Source organism: Molothrus ater, chromosome 5 (assembly GCF_012460135.2).
Source record: "Molothrus ater isolate BHLD 08-10-18 breed brown headed cowbird chromosome 5, BPBGC_Mater_1.1, whole genome shotgun sequence".
Taxonomy (NCBI): domain Eukaryota; kingdom Metazoa; phylum Chordata; class Aves; order Passeriformes; family Icteridae; genus Molothrus; species Molothrus ater.
Genome location: NC_050482.2, coordinates 48,558,352 through 48,585,204, shown reverse-complemented (window position 1 = coordinate 48,585,204; position 26,853 = coordinate 48,558,352). Strand labels below are relative to the sequence as shown.

The window sequence follows — 26,853 nt, the reverse complement described above, 5'->3', positions numbered from 1 at the left end:
AATATAGGAGTTCCTCAAAATATGAAGCTACTGCATCGTGACCTCGCTGTATGCAAGATTATCCAATGTTAGTCAACAGCATCTAAGCATCTTTCAATGGTTCCTGCATGTGCATCAGAGTGCCCCTGACCAGTGCTGATTAAGAGAACTCATGAGTTCTCCCACATCAAGATTACTCTGTGAGATGATCTTCTGCAATGTACCATGCTAGGCTTTCCTTCACAGCCACATAAATCTTTACAACTCTTTCTGCCCTGAATATCAGAGACTGGACAAATAACAGGACAGCTGCCCAATCTCCCCATGTAACACTGATGCCAACATAGTAATGCATCACTACAGACAGCTCATAACAAGCGAACTAAAAACCAAAATACTGTGTGGACACGCCTAATTCTTGACTATAAGCCTATAAAGGAGCAAGTGAAACCACCACCAGCTCATTCAGTAGGACATAAGTGAGGTCTTTCCGCTTCGTTAAATTTTCTTTAGATTTGGGTTGACTACCGCGATCCATCTGTGCAGAGAAGTCTCAGGCAGCAGTCAAATGCAATATATCTTTAGTGCTCTGTCAAAAGCCTCTCACTTCCTAGCGTGCTTATCAGGGAAGAAAATGCATTTACAGGCAGGTGATGAACAGTAAGACAGTATTTTCCACAGGCCAAAATGTACACTAAGTTGGGAGGGTTACAGAGTATCCACAGTTCTGATTAAAATAGACTCACTTGCTAAATGCTGGGCAAGTGACAGAGATGTACTTGTACAGAGAAGTTTGCAGCCATTTCTTGCCACAACTCATACAAAATGCAAAAATCACTGGTTTTGTCCCTCCTCATCTATCTTCTTAAACTAGCAGAGAACACACATAACCAAAACAATCTCAAAAGCCAGAACCTGAGTATGAGCAATTCAGGAGTATATTTTGTAAGAAATAATGCCCGTGTTCCAAATTCAGGCAGAAACAGAAGAAAAAAGGATTTCCATGTACTGAGTACACTTCTATTGTCAAGGCCAAGTTGCTAACCCTCATTTCTGCAGGTACAGAGTTATTACCTGCACACCTGATCAATGGCTGGGAATAGACTGACCTCGTTTCAGTTTTGGAGGAACACTGCTGCTTTTAAGAAAAGGCAAATCAGCCACCTATGCCATGAGAAGATGAATTTAAAGATCAAACCTGACACTATATTTAACAAAGTAACAGATATAACTTATTTCTTCTACATTTGATGCCTTTTTAAAAGAAAAAGGAGAATAATTAAAACTTGTTTTCAACACTATGGGTGCTATAGAAGTAAACCAAGACAGTCAGCCCTTCAAACAGTCACCAGTTTGTCCAAGCAGTAACATTCACTGCTCACTTCTTTCAGAAAGTCATGTTTCTGATATTATTCACCACCACACTTCGAGAAAAAACTACAGTCAGATCTGGCTCTCACCAAGCCATCATCATATATTCTGTCAAACAAACCTTACTACACCACTCAAAGCTGAAACAGGATACAGTCACTTACCACAGAGAGCGCCAGACCCTATGGAGGTAGCTAAACTGAAGTATCTTGTCAAGTAGATAAAAATTAAATTAAACCGAGAATACTGCATTAATAGAAACCAGATTTTATCATTCTAAAAAATCACAGCATGTCTTAGAAACCATATGTAGTGGTTACACATGCTTAAGTACCTATTAATAGAACACATATTAGCAACATGTATTGCAAATCAGTGGTAATACTGGTCTTGACAAAAAAAAACCAAAACACAAAAAAACCACAAAAAAACCCCAACAACCAAAAAAAATACACAAAATAGCAAAACTTAATTTTGTCCTTCCTAGTGAAAACTTATCAAAAAATTCCTCAAATGAGCTACATCTTGGCCAAGTGGATTGTAACTAGCTTCCATCATCCCACAGACACACTATGCCTTCTTTACCAAAATGTCTGTACAGCTTTTCAGAAAGTCATTATGTATTGAGCTTAAATCCAAACAATTAAGGAAATGGTTCTCACAGAATGGGTGAGGAACAGATGAGCGTGGCAGAAGGAGCACAGTCAGCTTTGTCAGTTGAGAGAGGGGAATGCTCTGGAGATTATTGTGCTAGATAAAATCTACATTCACATCTTTTTCCATGTATTTCCTTAAGTGACCACACAAAAAGCCCAACCACAGTAAGCCTGAGTCAGTGTACCTTCCTACCTCACAGGGGAGATGTGAGCAGACATATTCAGAGCATTCAACTGCTCTAATAAAAGGCATAATGTAAACAAACTACAACAAAAAATAATCAAATTTCACATGTGGCTATTACTTGGCTGCTGCTTTCTTCCCTCACATCCAAAAATATTTTTGTAAAAAAAACGTTTCTGTAGCACCAAGAAATACACAGACTTTTTTGCATCTGCAAGTTTTTCCTTACTCACTAAGTCAAAAAAACTAAAATACCACCTCCAGTTTAGCTTTGCACTTTTAGTGAAGTGTACTGTTAACTTCATATTCCTAAACATGAAGAAAGAAGAAATTTGACAAGAACTTCTGTTTTAAGCCAGTATTTAAGTTGTAGTACTATGAAAAAATGTATTGCTAGAAATATAACAAATGATCAAAGTTCAGCAGAATTTTGGCTGATGGTATGTATCTGATTTTATTATTATGCCATTGGTTCTCAGTCTCAATCAACAGCACAGATGCACTTAAATAGCTTTCAAAAATCTATCAACCTCTTGTTGAAAGTTATCCATCCAAATTTTTAACAGACACTGCTATTTTAATAAGAATCTATGCAAATCAGTCAGATTCCATTTTATGTCAAAGATTAAAACAACAATTTTGGATCCACATATAGGGTCAGTCTTCTCTAGCCCAGCTGAAGAGGTCCGGCCTTCTCTATGATGTTAACACAGCCACTCACAAGCAAGTCAGATCAGGGAGCTGATCCGGTCAAGAAAATTCTGTGAGGGAGAAAAGCCATTTCTGACCTGACAGATCCCTTCACTGTATCATTACACAAACATCTGCACCAGCAAAACAGACACAGCAGGAACTGTTTTAAGTGGCATGGCCACTGAAGGGCACTTGAAATCAGGAGCTCATTTAAAAGTATTTAAAAGGCTCTTGCTCTTTACACAATAGTTGAACTACCTTTCCTAACCAAAATGAAAATAATACTGAACCCTCAGCTCTTTTTTTTTTTCCTCCAAGCTGCAGATCAGCTGATTGCACATCCTAATCCACCTGATCAGTCCTCCAAAAATGTGGGCAATTCATCACTTCATTACATACCTCTTATTGCAAATTGACCTGTGTCCATACCCCCTATGTCTTCAAGCAGCCAAACATGATATCTGCTCTGGCAGTACAGCAAAATCTGAACATCCACTTCAAGAACCACTTCTGATCTGTTCCTCCTCAGACATGCAAGACAGGAAGCTCAGCAGAGGCATCACAGCTCTCAGTAAACCTTCTCCATTCAGTTACAAAACAATGAAAGGGAGATGTCAATTATTAATTGCAAGAGGAACACAATAAAGTGCAAGCAGTGTTGTCAGGTTCTATCTGCCCAAGCTCCCATTTTCTGTGCAGAACTTTATCCAATATCTAAAACACTCAGAACTGTACAGTGAAGGAAATGAAAGCCCACCATCCTAACACATTATTTTTAAGCAACTTCTATCATTTTTCATACTAAGCTCTATCCCCAGCCTTGATGACAAGTTGCTAAGATGAATACTTTATAAGGGTCATATTAAATAGTACCTGTAATATGTCTGTCTTTTCTATTCAACATAGTCTATGCAATTAAATATATATTTTTTTACAATGTCTGGTGCAATGAGCCTGTAACTAAGACTCCTGGGAACTCCTCAAGGCAAATGAAGTAAATTGACATAAAATCTGTATCAGTTATGGGCAAGTATTATTACAATGGAGGCTCTGCACTGTACACAAGAATTATACCCATTGATTAGGATAAAACCATTGCTGAACATAATACCACCTATTTACATTCTAGGCAGTAACATTAAAATCAGGTAGAAATAGAACCTTGATCTACCTAAACTAACAAATTAAAGAATTACTGCTCAACTGAAGAAAAGCTGTACTCAAATTTACACCTTCCAATCATCTTATAGAGTTTTGTTCCTTTAAGGTAAGACAAAAAATTTCGCTTTAACACTTTCAATTTTCACTAGCCAAGGTTATCATTCTTCCTATTAATTCAGCACTTCATACCTCTATATCAATGCAGATTAAAGAGGAATTCGAATGTGGAAGGTCTGCAAATACTACTGCTATGGCACACTTTAAAAGAAAATACAGTCAAGGCCATATCAAGTTTACTGATAAAAAAATTGGAGAGAAACCTTATTTTTCTCAAACATAAGAACTGTTTGAACTTGTCTCAAAAAAAAAATTCAAAGCATTTGTAAGATTTTCACACTAGAAGAACATGAACTTTCTCTTTGCCTAACATTTCTCCTTGTCTCCTACAACCTATGTCCTCTAAATTCTTTGCTCATTTCTCCACACTTCAGATTCCACAGCATCTGCCTCATGTGGAAGCCACAAACTGAAGCAGACACATTCTTACAGTAAGCTTTGTCTTCTGAGACTAACAGGGAGTGACTAAGACTACAGCCACACTTACATGGAGACAGAAAAAACAGTTTAGATTAATACAAAATAACTCTATACATTTAAATAATTCAACAAAGAGACTACTTCAGAGGTAGGACTATTTTAAGGAGGTCCTCCCCCTTCCTACCCATCCCCACCCCTGCAGGCGTTCTTTGAAATTTTCAGATTGGACCAGTTTCTTGAACCACCTCATTATGCATCCCCACTGTAGCTCCACTGGTACAACCAACAGACAGATGAGAAGAGAGAGAGAAGGCAGCACAAAGCAATGTCATAGCAAACAGCTCACAACTCCTGAGGTTTATACTTAGCCTTGGCCTAAAGCACTTAAATTGGTTCGCTCTCACCAGCTCCCCACTGAGTCAAAACCTTTCAGAAGCAACCTTTCTATGTCAATTTTATGCATATAAAGTGATTAAACTTCTAACACACCTCAGTTAGAAGTCTGAAAAATCTAGGTTTTAAACTCAAGCCACTGTAACCAACAAAATCTACACTTCCAAATTTTGTTGCCACAGCCAAAGGCAGGGAATGTCAACAGCAGTCAGACCACACCACAGGCACAAAATTAACTCTAATGAGCATAAGCAGTTCACAGAAATTAACAACCTACAGTTAGAGATCTTCTCACAACTGGGTTTCAAAGCCTTCTCCTTCCTCAGAGGATTTCTGTATCACCACAGTGCTAGTGTCAGGAATGTTTGAAGCTGGAAAGTCAATGGACAAAGCTTCCACTGCATGTATTCCATGTCACATCCTAGAGGATATACTCTTGAGGAAGTCAGCAGTTGAAAAGAAAGAGAAGGGACGAATCCAAAACCAGAGCAGAAAAAAAGCCTCTGTAAATACTGATCAGTGGAGGATAACAAAGATACTGCACTCAGAGCATAATTTTTGGAAATGCTAGAGTTAACAATTCAAAGTAGGACAGAGGGAGTTTAGATAGTCCACTACTCTCAGAACCAGTCCCATCATTCTCTTAAACTTAAGTTCTCACACTCCTGCAGTCATTCATCTTGCACACCAGGAAGGAGGGAAAAAACAAAACCAGAAGACTCCACAGTTTGTGTCTCCACCTCTCTCCTCATGTGAGGAGGCTAAATAAAGAGGAACAAGTAACATAAACCATACACGAAGGATAACATATAACCATTTCATGATGCTAATGTAGTCCTAGTGTTCTATTACAAAAAAAAGGAGGACTAGATCTCTTTTTACCCCTGCTCTAAAACATCCCAACTTTCTATGAAAAAATGAAGTTTGCTACCTTGTTTCAACTAGAAAGATGGCAACTAAATGACTTTCACCTTGAGAATTGTTCCTGATTTAATTCTTCAAGTCCTGTTAACCAACTGACCAAAAGGACCTTACTCCTTAGCTTAATCCAGACAGGCAATGCACATAGAGCCAAAATTCCATGAGTAAACACAGACCAACAAAGACTTTATAAACACTACAGTTCTGTGGATAAGCAAAGACGTTTATTTCCTAAATCCTCCTCCCTTCCACTTTCAGGAACTCCCTAATGCTGTTCCTCATTGAGCTAAGAGATGTGCTTTTGCTGCTGAGTTTGACCCAGGTTTACTGAAGTTTTCTTTTTCTGCCAGCTTTGACAGGGTTTTGACTATGCTGCAGAGTATACATATAATTAACCTCCTCTCCTCCCCTTGCTATATTCAGCAGCTCTATTATATATACACCTCCCTTTGGTTTTCCATAAATTCCACCTTTCAAACATAAAACAAGTTGTATTCCTGCAAGGCAAAAAGACAAGGAAACAAACAAAATGAACACATGACAAGTCAAATTTCTATATCCCAACATCATTGAAATAAAAATGTACTCAACCAAACAATTTGCAAGCAAGAACACAGTTTTGTCTCTGATAACCAGAATATAAAGGACACCTAATATAGAAAAGGTGAAAGACACCAAATGTAGAAAAGAACACAGAGCAAAATGAAAAAGGCCAGAATGCAAGAATCCCTGCTCTCCAGAGTAAATATGATATTAGCTGAAGTCAGAACTGTAAAGGTGCAGAATACCACACTGCAATGGATCCCCAGCTCATCACCAAAACCAGTGCCCTACCATAGCTGGCAAACAGCAGAGTTCTCTTTATGCACTCTCAGAGTAACACGGGATGAGATGTTTCTCCATTAAAATGCAGTGATTTAGATGGAAGGGAGATAAGAACAGCACAGTTCAGTTTTCTCATGCAAAATAAAAAGTGTCACTTAGGAGCAATTCTCAGTTATGCTCCTGCTACTTCCGCTCTCCAACACTACAGAAAAGAATCTGCCACTCACTCAGCAATGCCCTGCAGTACAAAGACAAAGACAATCTGCTACCTCCTTCTGCAACAATTTTGCCCAACCCATTTAATTTACTGCCTGCTAAGTATCCATTATTATTATTATACTCATCAAGACCTATCCAAAAGACCAATTTTATGTAGCAACACACACAAGGTATGTTCAGGATCAGTAATATCAGAAAATCAGATGTACACATTTCATAAAATGTTGGATAAGGGAGGGAAGAGAAACCTCCCCCATCTCCACACATGAAGTGAAATAGAGAAAACTTATGGTGAGCAAACCAACTTACACAATATGACAGAACACTGTTGAATTCATTCTTTTTCCCCTGAATGTAAGATGAGAAACAAAAGGGAAAGACACGGTTTATAGCATCATGGAATCCACTGGCTCGTAAAAGACCTTAAAGATTATCAAATCCAACCCCTCTAATAGAACTGACAAAGCCACCACAAAACCAGGTCCTTAAACAGAACACCTACACATCTTTTTAAATACCTCCAGGGATGGTGACTCCACTACTTTGTTGGAGAACCTATTCAAATGTTTGACTTCTTCAGGTAAAATATATTTCTTAATATTGAATGTAAACCTCCCCTGGCACAACTTGAGGCCAGCTCCTCCTGTCCTATTGCTTGTTACTTGGGAGAAGAGACTGAACTATACCTGGCTACAGCCTCCTTCCTGGTCGTGTAGAGAGTGATAAGTCTCTACAGAGAAAAGTATCCTTTTCTCCGGGTTAAACAACCCCAGCTCCCCCAGCTGCTCCTCCTAAGATTTGTGCTCCAAACCCTTCACCATCTCCATTGCCTTTCTCTGGATGCACTCCAGCCCCTCAATGTCCTTCTCGTAGTGATGGGCTCAAAGCTGGACACAGGATTCGAGGCGCCTCACAAGTGTACAGGGGCTGGGCACACTATATCTGATAGGAGCCACATTGCCACTGGCCTTTTTGACCACCTGGGCACACACGCTGGCTCATGCTCAGCTGCTGTCAATCCACTAGGCCGCTTTCCAGCCACTCCACTCCCAGTCTGCCCACTGCACGGTGCTGTTGAGACCCAAGTGCAGGACCTGGCACTTGGCCTTGCTGAACCTCATACCACTGGCCTTGGTCCACCAACCCAGTCTGACCAGATCCTTCTGCAGAGCCTTCCTGTGCTCCAGGAACAACACTCCTGCACAGCTTGATGTCATCTGCAAACTGACTGAGGGTGCACTCAATTCCCTCACCCAGATCACCAATAAAGACATTAAACAGGGTCGCCTCCAGCACAGAGCCCTGGGGAACACAACTCGTGACTGGCTGCCAGTGGGATCTCTCCATTCCTCACCACTCTGAGACTGGCCATTCAGCCAGGTTTTCACCCAGCAAACAGGGCACCCCTGCAGGCCACAAGCAGTTTGTCCAGAAGAATGTCAGGGGGGGGACACTGTCAAAAGCTTCACTAAGGTCCAGCTAGGCAACATCCACAGCCTTTCCCTCATTCACTAAACATGCCATCTTGTTGCAGGAGATCAGGTTGGTCAAGTAGGACTTGACTTTCCTAAACATGTGCTCACTAGACCTGGTTGAACCATACATGCCACATGTGGCACTTAAGGTCTGTTCCACGACATTCCTTGGCACAGAGGTCAGGCTGACAGACCTGCAGTTCCCTAGATCCTCCTTCCAGCCCTTACTGTAGATGGCCACCAGGTTTGCAAACTTCTAATCACCTGGGGCCTCCCCAGGTAGCTGGGACTGCTAAAGGAAAGCAGCTCAGGGAGCACTTCTGCCAAGTCCATCAGTACCTGTAAGTGAAGTAGCAGGGTCACTGACCATTTTCCCTTGGATTACAGAAGCTTCTTTCTTCTCCTCATCTGTCTTCCAGCTCTGGGGACTGGATGCCCAGGGAACAACCGGTCTTACATTACTGAGGCAAAAAAGGCATTAAGCACCTCAATCTTTTCCTTCTTCTTTGTCACTTTGTTTCCCTGCATATCCAATAAAGCCCTCCTTCTGTTGCTAATGTATGTCATAGAAACATTTTTATTGTCTTTCATGGTAGCAACCCGACTAAGCTCTAGTTAGGTTTTGGACTTCTAAGTTTCTTTCCGTGTAACCTCACAACATCCCTGTAACCATCCTGAGTTTAACACCCCTTGGTTCAAGGGTTGTCTCTTTTTTATTTCCCCAAGTTCCAGCCAAACCTCTCTGTTCAGACAGACCAGTCTTCCCTGTTGGCTTATCTTTCAGCACAAGGTGACATCCTGCTCCTGGACTTTTAAGATTTCCTTCTTGAAGAATGCCTAACCTTCCTCTGCCCTTCAGGAATGCCTTCCAAGGGGCTCTATCAACTAGGCTCCTGAACAGGCCAGACTCCTGCTCTCTGGAAGTCCAATGTGGAAGTTCTGCTGACTCCTCTACTTGCTTCCCCAAGAATTGAAAACTATCCTTGCATGATCACTCTGCCCAGGATACTCTCTGACCATCACATCACCCAAGAGTCCTTCTCTGTTCACAAACCACAGGTCCAGCAGGTGCCTTCCCCAGTTTTCCACCTCATCATTTGTGTCAGGGGACACACACTCCAGAACCTCACACACTGTTTCTGCCCTGATGCTTTGTATTTCCAGCAGAAAACATAATGCTAATCACACAGCATTCTCTACATTTATCATATAACCATTTATGTTAATTTTTTAAAAATCACATACATCATTTCCACTATTCCAGAACATCTACTCATAGAAAAACACTGTTAAACAAATCAAACCCCAGGGAAATTCAAGAGTATCCAGGAATATGAGCAAAGGTAACAGCAAATTGCAGATATTGAATTGAAGGTTGATTAACAACATTTCATTATGGTGTACGAAGGGTTATGCCCATTCTGGCAAGTATGACAGCACATATTTTTCTTTCAGCTAATAAGTTTTAGGTATGTTTTTCCCAGTCATTAGTGATGCTGTACATGGACACAAGTCATTCAGTTAGCTTTGCTAATACCAAGTCTTTAGATCAGTTAAAAGCTATTAAAAAGACACTTTGCAGCATCTAATTTTACAAGGAAAGTGATATGAACAATATTTCCAATAAACTGTACTAAAGCTTCCAGCATAGCAGCTCCCTATACAATTTTTAGCTAAGTACTGAGCTCTTATCAGAGCTCATCAGAGGGTTCTGTTTAGGATTTGCAATTTACTAGCAATTAGATGACTGAGTTCATACTAGTAAAATACTACAAAATAAGTCATCATATTCCAGCACAGAATACACAATGAATTCCATACACATTTATTGGTATCAACATAGGCATGCTGTGTGCTTGTAATGAAGAGGTAGGGGGAAAGAAAATTTTCCTAGCTTTTTTCTATTTGTTGCATCACAATTCAGACAAGAAATAACAGCCTTCCCAAATGGAGAACAGGTGAAATCTCAAGGGACTCAAGCCAGGGCTCCCCGACAAAGAACCTGGTAACACTTTCCCCCCCCCCTCTTGCAATACCATCACAGGTTACAAAGACTGTGCTAAAAGAGAAATACAAAAAGCACTGGAAGAAACACAAGCATATTCACTGTCACCAGGCTGAGCTGACAAGAGGATGCTTGCACTTTTGGTTACCACTGCTTAGCTCCACTCTTGAGGAATCATTGGGAAGAGGCAAGAAGAAACAGGAGTCTTACTGCAAGATCACTGCTCTGTTGTAACCAAAACTGCAAGTTTGACTTGTGCTTGTGCTGTTGTTCATGAAGGCAGCAAGAAGAAGTTCAAGAGTTGGTAAAATGAAATTCTACTTTTTATTTGTCTTCAAAGGCAAACAGGCAGCAAAGCACAGAAGACCCAGAGCAGATCTTATCCTCCAACAGGGCCAAACAGAATCCACTGTTGACTACATGTCTGTCTTGATTTTTGAGTCTTTGGGTCTTGCTTTTTATTTTTGTCCTTTCCTGTTCTTAAAATGAAAGGAAACCCATGTACATGCATAATGAAGAATGTCACATGCTTTGCCAAGTGACCCCAAACAAATCAATATATATTTTAGTGGTAAGCACCAGTGGAAAGACTCAGCTGAAGCAATCAAGGAGTGGTGCAGCCAGACACCTGATACAGAGGCACCAGCAGTGCTGTACATGGCTGCAGACATCTTCAGTTCTCCCAGTTCAGTCAAGACTGAAGTCTAGTCAAGAACCATCAGGAATGGGACCCAGGCAATAATAACTGAACCACCTTTTATTTTCCTTTTTTAAGTAAGAAAAGTTTGATAGGAACAGAATTGAACATCAGGATGCCACTACAGACAGAGCCTCTCTCCTGCATGATTTTAGAGAAGTATACACCTCTGCTTACACTATGTTTGTGTTCTCTATCAGTAACACTAAACGCTTTTCTACCATAAAGAAAATTCTACATAGCATGTCAACACTATGAGAAGTGGGTTTAAACACTTAAGACTCCCTTTATTTTTGATTTTAGAAGTCCAAAAGCTAAACCACAAATTAAAATGTTACTTTCAAAGAGATTTCACCAAAAGCAGTCAATAATAAACATCTTTTGCTATTAAACTGCAGTTTTAATTTCCTGAATGGGAAGAGTTGGTTGGTCTCAGTCCAGTCTCCACCAACAAATCAGTTAGTTGGCTCTTCAGAAACTGCCATCTGTAATCTTCCCCATTTCAGAGGCCTACCATGGGATTAAGTAACACAAATTCTCACACAGCCAGTTAAGGCACACTCTGAAGTCTGAGAAGCCAGCACTGCCAAAAGCATTACTACATCTTTGTAACTTATAAGAACTCAGGTTCCCAAAACATGAGTGTAAAACCTTTCATAAGTATAAAGCATAACTGAACAAGGTATGAAAAAATACATGCTTTAATTAAAAACCTATCCCACCCAAATGGAGATCTTGCATGCTCTGTGTCAAAAGGCAAGATATCCATAAGCCAGCTATAAACTCTTAAATACCCTTATCTCAAATTATAGAGAAGCCAAGGAAGCAGCATGAAATTATTCAAGTTTATTACATATTATGCCCTCACTCCAGACAGCAGCATGCCAAGCTGTCCAACAGCAACAGGAAGTGCAACTCTGAGGAAGGGCCCCTTCCAAGAGCAGCATTGTTGCCATCTTGCTGTGCCCAATGGGTGGGTTAGTTAAACGTGACCTACAGAGGGAGAAAAGGGGTTGTGCAATTATTTTCTTTTTAACATTGTCCTAAGAGCCCAAAAAGGTTGTCTTTGCACACATTTCCGCAACAGGAAGTGGGAGAGGGGAAAAAACCTCAAAATCCTACACATTTCACTCTCTGTCCTACGAACTTCGTACATGTATCAATCACAGAGCCATTAAGAATGTTTTTACTCACATTCTGAGTAGTACCCTTTAAAATGTAGCCAACAGGTTAGTAACAGCCTATTTCTTCAGCTGAAGATTAAGGAAGCTTCTGACAATAAAACGAGGTCTCCTTTACAACTAATACACAAATAAGGTTCTCTTTCATTTAAATAACTTTCACTTCTTATTTATGCATTATAGAAACACATTTACTCCTTTAATATAAGTTCACTTCAGGCTATTTTTACGCGGCATTAGTAACAAAGAAAAGAAATTACAATAAAACCAGAAATTCCTGATCTCCTATCAAAGTCACAAACTGCTCCTACAGCTTCCATATAGGGAACCACACTTAACCTGCCCCAGGCTGCAAAGGTATAGGAAAGTATGTTTCAGCAAAAAGCCATGTTTCATCAATCCCCAAACTTCTGAAAACTGATTTAAAGGTCAAAACCCAAATTGTGTCAAAACACACACAATTCTACTAGAAAGGATGCTAAGAGACTTAAAGCTAAGTAATCTGAAGAGTACCAAACCAGCAAAAAAGTCCAAGAACTTCCCCCTAGACATTTCAACCTAACAATACAAAGCCCAAAAGCTATCCCAAAACTACAAGATTTAAAAGAGTACAAGAGAAAGTAGTATTTGTAATATAAAAAGTGTTGTCATACTTTCACTCAAATAGCATAATAACTTGCATGTTCATTTAACCAGAATACACAATATGCATTTCATGTACCAGCAATTTACAGAAATGAGGAATGACTATCCTCCTCTCCTTGTAGCATTAACAAAGTTTAGGAGACAGATGACTGAGCAAATAAATCTTTTCCCTTTTCTTAACAGTAATTCTCTCTGCAGTATACTAATGCAGCTGCCTTTTTAAACGCCAGTGGAACCTAATATTAAGATTAAATAATACAGCTTCAAACAACTCAAAGTGAAGTAACATGGAACCCTATTTAAAGATGCGGATTTAACAAAAAAAAACAAAAAAAAACCCAACCAGAAACATTCATGCAAATTAAAACTCAAATAACAATACTAAAAACTGTTTATCACATACACTTAATCAAGTGCACTTGGTTAGGCTACATAATACCCATTAAGCCTCGAAAAACAAGCTTATCTGACAAAAGAAGTCTAGAAAATGTGTAAAAGAAATCAGCTCTTCTTGAATTGAGTTCAGCCAGTGTGCTACAAACCCAACCCAGAAGCTGCTGCATCTCCATCATCCAGTCACTTCATTGTTCTATAAAATCTGAGCAGAGGTGATCCAACTGTTCCATGCACATCTACTGGTCAGAAAGCATGCTAAAAATCATACTCTCCAAAGAACTACCCATGCATGCAGCAACAGATGGCAACAAGCGACACAGACATGAATAGCTTTCAAAATGCTAACCTAAACACAGAAAGCTCTGAAACTCAATCCCCTCACAGGTGTACCTCTCCTTTTTCTTTTGTTTTCAAAGGAAGACTTAAAAACCACGAAATGGTACAGAAAACAATGCTGCATTTTAATCAAACTGCCTGCCCTTTTAATGAAGGAAAAGACAGTATGCACAAGAAATAAAGGATTCTGGTGGAGCCAAATCTACCCAGAGACAGTCACTTGTTGATTCACACACACAAACGTGCTCTTATTTTCAGGTTAATAACAGAGCCCCGGTACCATTAGGCAGCTCTGATACATAGGTTAGAACACTTATGTTACATAACTTTCTCTTACTCCTTCCCTCAAGGCAGGAAAAATGACTTCCAACTGCAGCCCTAAACACAACTTCCAGCAAGGTAAGCACCATTAAGAAAAGACAAACTGATCCTCACAGCAGCCCAAACACATTATATCCTGATTATCTCTGCAGATAAGCAACGGCTACGTTGAATCTCCAAAAAGCAGAGAGGCACTACAAACCTCAAGCATTCCAAAACAGCCTGTCCACCTACTACAATCTGAGCACTGTGCATCCATCTTCTCCAACAGTTTTAATCGTTTATCTCTTCAACGAAACACCAAATCCCACAAAAACTTCTCAATTCTTGCAAAAAAACGTTCTTCCGGGACAGGAAAACAGGTGGGCACTCCACCAGGTAGCACGAGGGCGTCTTCGAACACACGTAAACAAACATTTTTTTTTCTTTAAAGAAAAAAAAATATATAGAAAAAGGGGGCGGGGGAAAGAGAAGGTTAAACTTCCCAGGAGCCCCTTCACAAGCCCCCTCGTACCCAGCGCTCGCCCTCCAACTCACGGATGAGCCCCTCACATCCCCTCCCACACGCCCAAGCGACCTCGGCTTCCCCCGCCAGGAGCTCGCACTCGCTCCCCAGGCCTCCCCCACACACCGAGACAGCCCGGGAGGGCACGGCCTCCCCTTACCTGAGACCCCCCCCGCCGCCGTGCCCGGCGCCCTCCGCCGCGGCGGGCGGGGCGGGGCGGCTCAGCAGCCGGGGCGGCGGGGCCGGGGGGCGGGCGGGGGCGCGGGGGCGTCCGGTTCCATCCTCCTCCCCTCACTCACACCTCACACACACACAGGAAATAACACGGGGTCACCTGACCCCCGGCAGCCAATGGTGACGGGCGGCGGTAGAGCCAGCGCGCGCGCCAGCGGGAACGGCGGCGCGAGGCGGCGGGTCCCGGCCGGCCGAGGGAGGGATGGGATGGAGGGGAGGGGGAGCGCGTGCGCGCGCGCCCCCGCGAGCAGGGACGTGCCTTCGCGCGCGCGCGGAGGTGGGGGGGGCGCGTGAGGGAGCCACCGCCCCTCCCACCACCACGCGCCCGCTTAAAGGAGCCGCGCGCCGCCCCCCCCACCGTGTCCCGCGCGCCCGGAGCACGTGGGCGAGGCGCGCCCTGTGCTCGTGCTGCCCCACCCCGCCCCTGTGGAGGGCACCGGGGCTCCGCGCCGCCCCCCGCCCCTCGGGGCAGGCACCGGGGCAGCTCGCGTTTCCCTCTCCTCGTAAATCAATACCGCCTCTCTCCACCCCCCCGCCACCCTTCCCCTCCCCCAGGTCATTTTAAGAACGGGCTTTGCTCCGTTTGCCCACTTGTCTCCCGCTGGCCTCCTCGCCAGCCCCGGCGCGTACAGCGATGGCCGGGCCCGGAGCCCTGGAGCACACCCCGAGGCGGCAGTCGGACCGTACGGCGGGGCTGGGCGGGCCCCGAATCGGAGGTGCCTCAGCGGAGGCGCGGGGATCTCAGGAAACAACATGGAGGCGGCGGTGCTCGGGCTCTCCTGCCCCGCAGCCCGCCCGGTCGCGACCGCCAGCCCAGAGCCTCCCGGGCCATCAGAGGTGGCACTGCCAGCTCTCCGAGTCCCCACTGCCTTTGCATTTGGGAGTCCGGGGTGTCCAGTTGCACTTCTGTGCTGGAGAGATAATGAAGCTTTTTTCAGATCATTCACGAGTTTTTGGGTTTGAGAGCGAGAGGGCGGGGAGGCTGTGGAAGGGGCAGCAGTAGAGCCAGGATGCAGTGCCTGTCAAATCATCACCTCCTTCATTTAAGCCCGTATCCCAGCAAAGGAAGCTCTATGTGACATTACAGTTTCTTCCATCTGCCACTCAGAACATTTCACGTGAAAACGCAGTAGGGCTGGCAGTCTGCGAAGCTCTTAAGTGCTGGGCAGAGAAAGCTCAAGCGGCATTTAAAACTTGCTTTGCCAGGAACTTTACTGAGCAGATATGACACTTTCAATAACTGCCCTGTTTCCCAAGCTTTGTTTCCCAGATCCTCAGCAAGCCATATTCCGAGAGTAGGCCTCTGCTCAGAGCTCATCCAAAAGGTGATGAACTGCTGAGGACTGTGTTGTAAGCACAGCCAGTTGACAACTTCACTGATGGCTCCTCCACAGGTGCCTCGCTTTTTTTGAAAAATAAATACAAACCACCACATCTCATACCATGCATTATCTGTCAAAAATAATTTGGACGCTAGCTGAAATTCCATCTAGATAAGCCTAAAATGATGCCAGTAGTCGGGGGAAAGCAACCAGAGCAGACAACAATTACATGTGCTCCTACCATTTGTCTTTCAAGTTAACAATTTGTGGGTGTTAGGGACTCCCCAGCTGCTGGTCAGGCAATCGTGCACCTGGAGCATCTAGGAAAGACTTGCCTGCTCCTCTGTTCACTCATCTTGGAACTTGAGAGGCACTGGCTCCTTTCTGAAGCGAGTCTACTGCTGTGATCTACGCCTTGTCTCCTTCAGATGAGAATATTGCGAAGCTCTCCGCATCATCTCCCTGGAAATTGCAGCTGGAGCATGCAGGCGCTGCCTCATTGCAAGCCCTCGCAGTACTGTATGCCCTGCTCTCCTGGGCACTGGCTGCCCATTCACAGGGGGGGTTTCAGGCACGCTGCTTCGCTCACATGACGTGGAGGTCATCGCTTCCTTCGCCTGGACAAGAGGCTGCCACAGCACATTCACCGTGATAAACCCGAGGTTGCTCTCGTCAGAAACAGCCTTAATCTTGTTGACTGCCACGGCATGCTAAGAGCTTGGTTAGAGCAGCATTCCCCCTGGGGATCCAGGACTGTGATAAAAGCTGTAATGGGGTGGGGGAACTCGATAAGATTTTTATAATTTGGTTTTCCATTATCTGTTTTCTGATTTTGTAGTGAAGCATCAATTGAGGTCAATCCTTTATGTAGATTTGTAAGGTAGGAGTGCTTAGAGCACTCTAACTAAAGCTAAACTTAAACTTACCTTAAGGTAAAACCCTTTGGTATAAATAAAAACATGACAGCATGCCTTATCTAGATAAGCTTGTTATAACAAGGTATTTTTTACCTAATGTCTAAAATGAAGTTGCAGCATAAATAGCAGAAGTTTTGTAAAATGCTCAAGAATGCATATAAAAATACAAGGACAGCCACCATTCCCAAGTCAAACATCTCTCAAAGGACCAAAAATAAGTGAGTTCACAGAGTTCAATATCTGGATGTCTAGTCTGCTGCAGAGCAGCATTTCCCATCTCCCTTATGACTACTTTGTAGGTGTTACAAGGGAAATACAACAGGAGTTGCTTTTTAAAATATTTAAAAGCTTGAAAACTATATGGCTGATTTTGAAGGATGAACTGAAGTTTTAAAAGAGCTCATGCTATAAATGCAGGCAATTGTCACATCATCATCAGCTGTTGCATTACAGTAGGCATCACTGGTAATACACAGGGTCAATTTAAGTGCATAATATAAACAAAATTATCAAAACTATATTTGTTAAATATCACGCAAGGAGAGACGCCATATCCTTTGCAGCTTTCCAAGTGATATATCAGGCTTCAACGTACAACCCCACTGAGCTTAATGGATAATTTAATTCTCTCAGAAACTAATTTTTGGCTGTCTGCAGACTCCAGATGAAAAACCACTGTCATTAGTACACCTTGTTCACATTGCCAAGTTCTCCTTTGCCACTGAACATTTCATTTTCTTTCCAAAAGGAAGAAATTCAACCTTCTGACTTGGCCATTCAGGGACATCTACCTACTTGACCACAGTCAGTTACACAAAAAAAATTGTTACATACAAAACATTCCTAGGACTAATGACAAAAGTAACCCCATCATGCTACTAGGCTACAATCCCACACACATGATCAGGGTGGAAATCTAACATCCATGCACGCCTTTCTACTTCAGGGTGAAGTCCTCAGTTGCATCTATACGCTCTCACCCTTCAATTCTGAAAAGAAGAAAAAGCCCCAGGGATTTAAGGCCAAAAATGGTTATAAAAACCAAACCAAAACAAAACAAAAACCCACCCAAAACCAATTTTTAAAAAATTTTTAAAACCCCACAACACATAAAGGATCAATTTTACAATCAACACAATGAACAAAGCAGGTTTGAATGCAAATTTCCAGCAAATACATTCCATCATCCAAGAGTAAGTGCTATAAATTCAGCAGATGTGCTACACCACAGTTGTAAGAAAGACTGAAGTCTCTGCTTTTAGTGTAAGAAAATCAACTCGGTCATAAACTGTACAGAGCCACCATGGTCCTACCACAACAGAAACTTTCCAAATCCTACCTACATCCTCCCTGCCATCTCCTAATCAAAATGCTTTTGAGGATAGAGGCACAAATAAGGCAGGGAAATGGCCTCAAGACTTGGCACCTTCCTCTATGATGGATGGACAATTCTGAGCAAAATGAAGTCCCCTGAGTAGCCCTCTGGGTTAGTGCCAGTGCTCCCACCAGTGCTGCTGTCATTACACACATGCAAGCAATGCTGCATCTTACTGCACATGAATGCTGCAATGGCTAAAGCAAACGTTTTTTCCCCTGTTATGCCTTAAAGTAAGGCTTACCTTGCACTTCCCTTTCCCCCCCTCACAGATGCCAGCGAAAAATTGTCCTTCTGACCCCAAGGGGACTGACAAATGGAGATGGAGAGTCTCCTTCTGTCTTTGAGGTCACCACTTCTGATCTAGCCGTAATTCAGTAATTACTCAGTTTGTGTGGCTCTCCAGAAGCATACATTAGCAGCTTGGAGGGGGAACAGAAGGATGACACCATCCTGACCTCAGCCACCTCTCATCTTCACACACTCCCTGAGCTCCCTCTGCCTGGAAGGGGGGAGGACAGTAAGTGATGCAGGATGGGGGACTGAGAACAAATTTGCAGGTAACATAGGCTGGAAAGACTCCGAGCACCCCAGTGTTTGTTAGAGCAAACATGATTTCTGAATGCAGCTGGTGGGGTCCTCTGAGAGATTTCTTCTTCTTTACAAAAGGTTCCACTGTTGATGCAGCACTAGGAAGGTGAAGCCTCCATGGAGTCAGGCTCACAGATTTCCCACAGACATGGCCCCCGTCCCCTCAAAGTATTACCCTTATCCTAATCTATTCCCCTGTTACACAATTTCATGTCATGTACAGGCTCACCACTGCACTTTCACAGGTTTCATCTGGAGGCTCTTAGATGCTATGGGAATGGGCATTAGTGACTACCTTGAAGATAGATAATACAAAACATGACAGCAAGATTGGGCACCTACAGGTCATGCGACTGGGGACTGAAACTTATATTCACGGTGGGACAGCTACATCTTTAAGCAAGTGTAAAGCAAGGGCAGCTCACCTGTTTCCCTTTCTCCAAGAAAGACATCAGCATGGCTACATTCATTATCATTTCCTACCTCTCCTCCTACCCAGCCCCAGGATTTCCCACACCTTCCTCTTATTTTTTTTACACTTAACTTCAGATAAAAAGTGTTACACCTGAACCTACACAAGGGAGAAGCAGTATCAGACATCTCCCAAGGAACTGCAGCAAGGACAGAGAGGGCTCCCCTCTCATTAATTCACTGATATTTAACTTTTCCCCTTAAGATTATCAGAGGATCTGTGCTCGCTGGAAAATATTTTTGACAAGCACAGATTTTTCAGCCTACTGATGGTCATGTCTTGGGTGCATCACTTGGAAGGTGCTCTCCTCCAGACACTGGGAATGTCTCCATAAGCAATAGTATTAAGTCCTACAGCCCCTTCCTGCAGCAGAACAACTGGATTGAAAGACTTTGGAGCATCTCAAAGGAAGGAAAATGATAAAGCAGCTGAAGGTAGGTAGTGTGAATCATAGCAGGAGAAAAATTAAAACACTGCAACAGTTCTGCCTTTTCATCTTCCCATTACAAAGAGCTGATTCATGAAAATAAGATCTTTGTACCTTAAGACCTCCTCTGCTTCTTCTGCTTCTTCCTTTTGCTTCCTGCCAAAAAGCTGCTTCTGGCAGAATAGAATTAGTTGCTGTGAAAGTGATTGTGATGCTGCAGACAAAAGAATCTGAGTCCAGCAGAAAAAGCAAGAAACAAAAACAACAGAAGCGGAACTTTTAAGGAAAAGCCAATCAAATTTCCATGCAGATGCCCAGAGTAATAAAGGTGGAAATTAAAACAGAAAGCCATACAAATGTGATTCTCCAGCAAGACTGTCTCCAACAAGGCAGAAAAGTCCATCAATAAATCTTCATTATCTGAATTGTTATGCATATCTAAATAAAAGTAGAAATTCAAATATTAGAACTTGTCTTTTTAAATTATCTTACATAAAACCAACTCTGCCTTGCCTGAACATGTTTTACAGAAAGGGCATTTTTTCTCTCTTACTTCTGCTAGCCCTTTACAGAGGTTTCATTTGCTGGGGTGGCTTTTTCTGCCTACAGGGAAGTGGGAATTTCTGGGCTTAACAAGCACAAATCCCCATGATATATAGTTCCAAATTTTACAGGCAACTAAGGTTTTGATTCTTACTTTGTTCCCTGTTGGCTTCCTCCCTGATGTATGCAATAGCTGTTGAATCTCAGCTGTTCCAACAAGAGAGAAAAAAAGGTCCCTGAAGGAACAGCTTTAGTTCTTCCAGTCACCTTGCTGCTACCACGCTCCAGAATTGGAGGCACATGAAACAGCACCTAAGAAGAGCTTGCAGCAGCAAGAGGCCAATGCAGAAAGCATCAGACTGGACCAAAACCAAGAGAGTCTTCTATATTCATCTGGTAAGAAGTCTGTACTTATATTGGGAAGTAGAAACCTAAGGGTGCACTAAAGACAGACATTGCAAGAAATCTGATTAACTTCTTGTCATAGAAATCAACTTCTGTGCCTTTTTGTTTTTTTTGTTAGGTATAGTGATGTTCTCTGGTCCTGATTCATCTGAGAGACTGGTTTACTGAAAATATTTTTAAAGTTCCACCACAGTTTACTTACATATCTCCTCTTGCTAACAAAACATGAGGGAAAAAAACCTACTTCAAACACAACCACTTTAATTACTTTGTATCTTGAGACTCATTTAAGTTTATTCAATGCTCAAACGCTCTAATTCTACATTTCAGAAGTTATTAATGTCTCATTTTAGTGGCCTGCATTACTTTAAAGTTGCAATCAAATCCAAATCAGGATAGGGCACATGAGAACATATAGAACTTACAACTTTGAATGCAACTTATTCAACTATTTATGAACGCTACTGACTCATTTGGGGATGGGGAAAAGTAGCATATTTTCATTCACATTACCTGAGCCAAGTGATGGAACACTTTAAAAGCTATTAGGTAACAACAACAACACAAAGACACAACTGTCCTCAGTTAAGAAAATGAGTCTTTAATTTTTAAAGGCTGGACAAATCTGTCTTTAGAGAGTCCAAGCCACATAAAAATCTTAAGCAAAATCCACGTAAAATCTTAAGTAACTTGGTTTTGTTTCAAGATTTGAGGAATTCTTCAAGTTGCCTACTTAAGTTCAGGTTTAAACTAACAAAATCTCTCCTTACATATCATGGCTTTCATCATTCCTCTTGAAATTATCTTCCGCAGATGGGAATCCTGCTGGCACTCACATTTGTCCTGAGAGATGATTAGGACTGAAGGTCTCCCATTTAACTTCTGTAAATGTGCTGTGAGTAATTAGACCTAAACAAAATACTGTCAGTTCCATTAGGGCTGTGAAAATAAGGTCAGCACTTCTTAGAACAGCCAAAGCAAGAACAGATACCTCAGCAAGCACAGTTCATGTCCACCTACCAACTCAGTAAGTCTCCACTGGTTTTAGCAAGTTTAGGAAATAGCCCAAACTTCCGAACAAGCTATCCCAGCACTGACACTTTCAATGAAAAGCAGCAGCATTAGGCTGGGAGGTGGGGGGGGCAGCAGTACTCAAGGTCATCTGCTGACAGCCCTGGCTGAACCCCGGTTTAATGCTGAGACACTGGTTACACTAGTGGAGAAAAATCATTTCACCAGGGTGAAATTTCACATACCCTGGGGTACCCACCCCCAGCTCAAGGATCCCCTCATCAGGGCCAAGCCTTTTCACAGCAGGGAGCATAATGTGAGAGAAGAAATGACTACTCTTCTCCAAAAGTAACAACTCTTGCAGTGTGATTCATTCCACAGGCTAAAGATCAAGGTGTCGGCTTACTCGTAATATTGATGAAAAAGGGCAGTCAGCCTATTTATAATCAGCTAGCATTATCTCTTCTCGAGAAACAGTAAGTCAGCAGCCAGCCTCAGGTGATAAGTAGGGGGTTTCCTTAACAGTCCTTTTCATTGGGACACAAGTTTAAAAAAAAGAACACGTAGAAAAGAAAGACAAAAAGCAGTTGTGGTTACAAGAAAGGGAATATCTTAACAGAAACGGGGGCGGGGGGAACTAATTAACGCTTTCAGCTCGTGCCCCTTCACCACTGCCTAGAAATTCTTTTCTGACACACACATTGCCTGCCTAGGGCTTTTTGAGAGACCCTTGCACGTCCTCACTGATTACTTCCCCTACTCAGGGAGACAGACTGTCCTTTACCCTAAATGCTTTTATCCTCTTGATGAGGTCTCTTACCCAGCTGGATCCCACTTCCTTCTCCCACTGCAATCTCTGAGCCTGAGAGAAGACACCTGGGGACCTTCCACTTTGCTTAGGAAAGAGATTTAATCCTTTCATGTCCTAGCATGGGGCTGAAGTGATGCACATCTACCCCTGACCTGAACACCTACAGTTACAGTCCTGGGTGACGGATGTCCCCAGCTGAAGAGAAATCAAAGGAAAGGGTTTCTCCACTGTTTGCTGTTCTTTTGAAAGCAGGTGTAGATAAAGAACTGAGGAAAACCCATAGGGGATAATCTTGCCGTACCTAGACAAAATAATGAGGCTTAAAATCTTTTCTGTACCTAATCTTAGCTAAATCACATCCCCAATGTCCTCTGCCCTCAGTTTTGCAGAGTGTATTTCAGTCGTGGCCCCCCACCTCCCAGACTCATGCAGTATCCAGTCCCACTTGGTCACCCCCACTTCTGTTCTCCCTAGGGACAGAGGTCCAAAGGAGGATGCCTCAAAGGTTCTTTTGACTTAATTCTCCAAGTGGCCTGTGGAAGGATTCTAGGTTTCATTTCCCAGGGAAGCTAGGTAGTGACTCAGACAAGCCAACAGACAGTACTCTGCACAGACAATGATTTTTATCTTCAAAGTGCTTTACAAACTTATAGATCCTTACTTCCCCTCTGAGAGAAAAAAAGAAGGAAAAAAAAATCCCTAAACATCACCATTGGGATGGAACAGTGATGCAAAAATGCCTAAAAGTTCTTTCATGCTGGAGCAGAGGCAGAGGAGAGGAGTCCTGTGGTGCAGCAGCACTTGGGGTTTGAGGTTGTTTGTGGCTTTTACACCAAAGACCTGGATTTGAATCCTGTTTCACATCAGTCCAGTAGGACAGAGGCTCTTAAGCTGTGGCAAACAGGTCCCTTCCCCAAGGGCAGTGGAGCTGGGGCACTGAGAAGCAGGTGGCAGCACATGGGTGTCTTCCAAGAATCCACTTGCCTGTTCAGACTGCAAAAGTGCTGCACAATTAATTATACATCTGTGCTACAAAAGATCAGCTCTATAACTGCAGGGGGTGCTATTCATCAGCCTTGAAACATATTGGCAGAGGACAGCCAGGGTCCAGTAGTTGAAATAAAGAAATAAATAACTACAAAAGCAGGAGGTGCTCTGGGTCTTTAGGAGTGAAGTGCAGCAGCAGGACCCCAGTGACCCGGGAGCGGAGAGAAGCCTGGCCCTGCAGACAGTCGGGACGCGGTGCTTTTCACAGGAGCTTCAGGAATCAGAGCAGCAGAGAAGCCACCGGTCATCGGGGTGATCGGGGTGAGGTGCGTAGGCAGAGCGGTGGCAGCAAGGAGCCTGCCTGACACCTGCCCTTTTCGTTTCTCAGCCCTCCCCTTTCATGGAGGCAACAAAACATCACATTCCCAGTAGTGGGAATCCAGTCCGAAGTGGCTTCACCAAAGGGCAAATTCAGAAGGACCCCCTTTTGCTCATCCCTTTCTTTTGAAGCCCCCCTTTCCTGGAGCAGGCATTTAGCAAGTACAAATATACCACAACATTAGGCATCCTTCCACTGTCACTCTCCACTATCCTTCCTCCTCCAGACACGCACACTAACACAAAATGACGGCTTCCTCAACAGACTGAATGAGCAAAGCCCTCGCGCTGATCCTTAATTGTCTGTGCTTTACTCTCTTGCTCCAGTCATATTATATCACAAAACTCAAAGCAGCCCACCCACTGCCCCCGTCTTTGTCCAAAATCTCAAGTGAACAGTAAATTTGACACAGGGGAAAAAAAAATTACCAAAGAAGGGAGGGGCGAGCTAACCCCCCACTTTTCTCCCCCCCCCCCCCATTTTCCTCCTCCCCCTTTTTAATTTTTATTTTTTAAAAATATTTTTTAGGTTGCTGTTTGCTGGTGCATCCACATTGCTATTGTGCAGCTGTCAGTTAAAAAAACAACAACAATCACCAAACCCCCCCCTCCAAAAAAAAAAAAATAATCAAGAAATTAAAGAAGAAATCATATCTCACAGCCCTTGAGAATGTGACCCTGAGGCCTTGCCCTTCTCCCTCTTGATGCACCCACATATCACGGGGGAATGGCAGGCCCCCTCCCCATCCACCCCCGTGCTACTCTGAGCCTGCAGAGCAAGGAAAAAAAAACAACCACATCCAAAACCAAAACAAAATAAATTAAAAAAAAAATCACCAACGAGAGATACATGGGGAAGAAAACGGGGAGGGGGGGACGACACCTCCCCCCCCCCCGGCATATGCATAAACCCCATAACCCATTTATGTCGGTCTCGCAGGAGCCAGACTGCAGCGAGCAGCCAACAGCTGGGGCCTTTGAAAAGGGACAAGGCGAGCGGCTGGCCGTGCCCAGCCACGCCGGACTCCGGCTGCCCCGGCGCCCCCAGCCCTCCCCGCCGCCCCCAGCCCCCCACCCCGCCGCGGGCAGCCCGGGCGGGCACGGCGGCGTCGCGGGGGCGGGTGACACGCGCAGGGCGCCGCAGACACACGGCCGCCGCCACCGCCGCCGCCGCGCGTGGTCGGCGAGAGCTGGCCTCTGCAGGGCAATTTTCCACTCTCAACTTTCAGGGAGAGGGAGAGAGAGATAAAGCCCATTTACTGTACCTTTCTGGCATCTTTCTCAGCTTTCCCTGCTGCTTCTCCCCACCCCCTTCCGATTTATCTCAGCTACTGGTTTTATAAACCGAGAGGGTGGAGGGGGGGAGGGAAGAGGAGAGGAGGGGGCTTTTTTTCTCTTCTCTCAGCCTCGTCTGCACCTTCTGCTTGAGCCCGCCGGTGAAGTCACAAGACCGAGTCTCTGACATCACACAGAGCCCACAAACGCCGGATTGTGACTTCACTGCAGGGTAGAACAGGGAGGAATAGGAGAGGGGAGGGGAAAAGGCTCTTATTCAAACACATATCTGCAGTAGTAACAAAGGGAACTCAGGAAATGGCTGGCCAAGAAAATGGCTTTTTTTTGCTTTTTTTTTTTTTTTTTAATAAATCATACTCCCTTTTTTGTTGTGGGTTTGGGTGGTTTTTTGTGTTTTTTCTTCACAAATAAACTTTGTGACCACAGTGGAAATACCTTTTAAAAGTGGCCTGGGCAGGACAGACAGCCAGTGCCAGCCCAGGCGCCATCCTCCAGCGCAGCACAAGCACCAGCAGCCCTTCTGGGACAGAACCACCTGCCGTGGCCCATCTGGACCTGCCGCGATGGAGCAGGATGAGGTGCTGGGGGGAAGATCGAGAGGTGGCAGTGGCCACAGGAGAGGCTCGGGGGGGCAGGGCAGAGGGGGATTGCAGGGTAAGGGTGGAAACAGGCAGATGCTGTGGGTTCTGCCTGAGGCACACAGGGAAGGCAGCGCTGAGAGCCACCGGGCAAGCAGGGCCACCAGAGTGAACACAACTCCGTGCCAGAGGTCTGGGAGCTGAGGGCCGGGCAGAGGTGAGGCTCTTCAGTGGGCACTTGGGGTTTTTCCCCCCACGCGAGGATCTGAAATCACCACTGAACTACAGTTTGAGTAAAAGCGGTCTGCGTAAAGGTAACAGAGTTGTATGTAAGGCCCAAGCAAGGCAATAGGGAAAAGAGGGGAGTTTTTGATTCCCTAGTGTATTTTTAGGTTTTAGGTGCCCTGGGGAGGGGAAGACAGACTGGGGTAGATGAAAGAAAGGCCAGGAGACTTTGATGTACTCCCAATACAATGCAATGCTCGGATGTTGCTCTGGGAGCAAAAGCTGATGATATAAGACTTCTGTAGTCATTTCTGAAATGAAGCCTAGAAGAAAAAAAAGGCTTATCAAGTAGCTATTGGCTTAATGTGACCTGGAAAGTTGTAAGATTTGGGGCTTTTTTTTTTTGTTTATTCAGCTGGCGTAGTTTTTTTAACATCAATTTCTGAAAATTTAACACCACCTCAAACATGTCAGTAAATAAACTCAAAAAAATAAAACGCTGTTATTTGTGTTTAAAATGGAGGGGTTTTTTTCACCTTTTGAAGCAAGACAGCTCAAACACACTGTGCTAATCATGCCTGAAGGCCAGGAATTCAGAGGAATAAGTCAAGGGCACAGCCACAGCCAAGTGAAATTAAAAATAAATCTTAAAAAATTAAACTGTGCTAATTGCAGACGTTATATTTATGAAGTTATTGAATCTGCAGAGCCAAAAGGAAGACAGCTTGTGATCCTCACAGTGTGTCCACTCCTCTCTCCAACCTCCATCCCTGCCCTCATC

General features: G+C 43.6%; 1 protein-coding gene and 1 long non-coding RNA gene across 3 annotated transcripts in view; both read right to left on the bottom strand.

Moving 5' to 3' along the window:
* TCF20 (transcription factor 20) overlaps positions 1-14,703 on the bottom strand; it is a 66,469-nt gene extending 51,766 nt beyond the window's left edge. Inside the window, 1 exon segment of the mRNA XM_036400350.2 lies at positions 14,661-14,703. The gene's annotated coding sequence lies outside the window, so the exon portion shown is untranslated.
* Positions 14,704-17,026: 2,323 nt separating this feature from the next.
* On the bottom strand, positions 17,027-25,724 carry LOC118697603 (uncharacterized). Of its 2 annotated transcripts, XR_004981790.1 has the most exons (4): positions 25,239-25,724; positions 21,557-21,695; positions 19,953-20,276; positions 17,027-17,962 (listed from the first exon to the last, which is right to left on the bottom strand). It is a non-coding gene; the product is annotated as an uncharacterized LOC118697603 (long non-coding RNA). The 2 variants fall into 2 exon arrangements; XR_004981789.1 differs by lacking the exon at positions 25,239-25,724 and having other exon boundaries at positions 21,557-22,099.
* Positions 25,725-26,853: the final 1,129 nt, after the last annotated feature.